Source organism: Teleopsis dalmanni, chromosome 1 (assembly GCF_002237135.1).
Source record: "Teleopsis dalmanni isolate 2A chromosome 1, ASM223713v2, whole genome shotgun sequence".
Taxonomy (NCBI): Eukaryota; Metazoa; Arthropoda; class Insecta; order Diptera; family Diopsidae; genus Teleopsis; species Teleopsis dalmanni.
Genome location: NC_051846.1, coordinates 184336860 through 184339796, shown reverse-complemented (window position 1 = coordinate 184339796; position 2937 = coordinate 184336860).

Here is a 2937-nt window from a genome sequence, read left to right as displayed (position 1 = left end):
AAAGCTTGATATATTGTAGAAAATAAAACATAGAAAAGTAAGTGCATATAATAGAATAATTGGGTGATTATAACAATAATAAACTTTTTGGTAGAATGGATCACTGAAAGAAGAACTCTACAATATATTTATTGTATATTCTACAATATATAAAAAAAGCTTGATATATTGTAGAAAATAAAACATAGAAAAGTAAGTGCATATAATAGAATAATTGGGTGATTATAACAATAATAAACTTTTTGGTAGAATGGATCACTGAAAGAAGAACTCTACAATATATTTATTGTATATTCTACAATATATAAAAAAAGCTTGATATATTGTAGAAAATAAAACATAGAAAAGTAAGTGCATATAATAGAATAATTGGGTGATTATAACAATAATAAACTTTTTGGTAGAATGGATCACTGAAAGAAAAACTCTACAATATATTTATTGTATATTCTACGCTATATCAAGAAAGCTTGATATATTGTAGAAAATAAAACATAGAAAAGTAAGTGCATATAATAGAATAATTGGTTGATTATAACAATAATAAACTTTTTGGTAGAATGGATCACTGAAAGAAGAACTGTGCGTACTTAAGCAGCAATTAGAATATTAAAATAAATTAAATTTTGAAAATTATATCTACTTCAGATTTCGTAGATTTTTTTTTAAAAAAAAAAGAGTTAGTTTTTTAGTTCTATTTTTAACCACAAAATGTTTCATTACAACCACAAGTTTCCGTTTTCTAACCATTCTTGAAGTTGTTGATTAATTTCTTTTATTTGTTTTTTTATGTGTAAAAATTAGTATAAACCTTTTTTAGTGGGATTTCAAAGTTTGTTTCAGTACACTTGTTGACACTTGTTGTTGTGGTTATTGTTGTTGTTGACAAGATGTTGTGGCGCCCTCAGATACAGAGCACCTCGTTTTTTATCGCAGTAGCTTTCAAATGTAATTTTTCATTTAGATACTAACCAATTTGTACACACAGGCAGGCAGGCAGGTAGATATTTTAGTGCTGTGATGGCATAAGTAATAGTGAAATTTTTAAAAGTCTCTTCACAAACAAAGAATTTCGTTTTATTGTTGTTTTTGTCTTCTTAAAATTCTATTCAAAGCTAGAATTTAAAATAGCTTAGAAATATCTTTTTGAATTTGAATAAACGTTATTGGCTGGATGAAGTAATTTATGTTTTTTTCAAGTCATCTTTGTATTTGTGTGATTTTGCGACTAAATTTTATTAGAATAATTTTTTTAAATTTATTATAAATGTGTGAATATACATATATGTATATAGATATCGACAAATTCATACATACAAAAAACGTCTATCTATATACGATAGACGTTGTTTAAAATTTATTAAACAACTTCTGCTCTGGAATCCTAAGTTGGCATAAATAATAGAAAATTAAAATTATCAACGTTCTCTATCGGCAATAAATAAAATATGCCACTGAGTTTGTTGTTTGTTTGGAGAATAATTCCAGACTATCTATTGGCAATTCTATAATTTCTAAAATGTGCAAATTGAGAGATATCACAACCATAAAACTCTAATGTGTATCTAAATGAAATGTATAATATAGTTCTTATATAAACCTTTTATAATTAATTTATGCCCAAAAGTTCGTTAACAGCTTTTTGCTTGTTTTGAATTTAATTTTTTTTCCGTTTTTTTAAATTAGAAAATATGTTTATTGATTTATGCTAATGTCATAATACATATGTGGGTTGAGGTTATTGTCTTTAATTTTGAATTTACCAACCATTTTTATTTGGTTTCGAGACCGTAGAGGCATGCAAATGTTCTTAAGATTTTATTATATGTACATTCCTCTCTAATATTTGCTACTGATGATCACAAAAATATGTAGATTTTAAGATAAAAATGTTTTTTCTTTTTTATGTTTTTCTACTTTCGATAACATGTGTCGAATTTGTTAACTAAGATTAATTAACGGAAAGTAATTGGACTTATTTCATTGTATAGATTTTAAGACATTTTTAGAAATATTTTTCATCGTTCCTTTTTTTAAATAACTCAAAATTATAAATAAATTCATATGGAATATATATATATATTACAAAAAATAATTCATTATCTCTTGAACACATAATATTTTTTTAATTATGAAGTATCTTTGAAATTGAGTCTATTATTGTCAATCTATTCTTTCAAGATAAAATGTGTTAACTGAGCATTATATATGGATATATTAGGTTGATTTACCACAATGATCTTATGGACTCACTTAGCGGAATGGATCTAAACATTTCGGAGGGATTGTGTAGTTAACTAAGATCCTCTAGAGCAGGATTTCTCAATCACCAGTTATTGTATAGAATTAAAGACACTTTTTGAAATACATTTCATAAATTATTTTTTAAAAAAAACTGGTACTGATTAAGAAAGTTATATAGAGCATAACACTAGTCCGTAAAATAATATATTTTTGTTTCGAACGATGTTATTTTTTGAGAAAATATTTGAACCTTTTCATGCAAAACACCAGTCCTAGTTAAATACATGGAATATTTTTTCAGTTTGCAAAATGCTGTCAGAAACATTGTTCTAGATAAAAATGTTTAGTATATATTTTACTTACATTGCACATGCGCTGGAGAATAACAAAGTAGATGTAAAGCATATTATTTATTTTTCACTTTCATTGTGTAGTATTAAATTTTCTGACATCATTTCCTAACTAATAGTAACCCACCAGTACCCTCAGCGTAAGATCGACACTCTAAAGTACAACTCAATGAATTAGCTAGATTTTTACTTGAATTTTTTTCTGCATTTTCTGTGAATGCCTTAACTGAGTAACAGCAGTCTTATCCATTTGGCTGACAGATATGGGCGTCTGATTCCATCTGAGAACATATGGAAGAATACGAAATTGTCAAAGATGCTAATGTTCAGTGAAAACCTGACG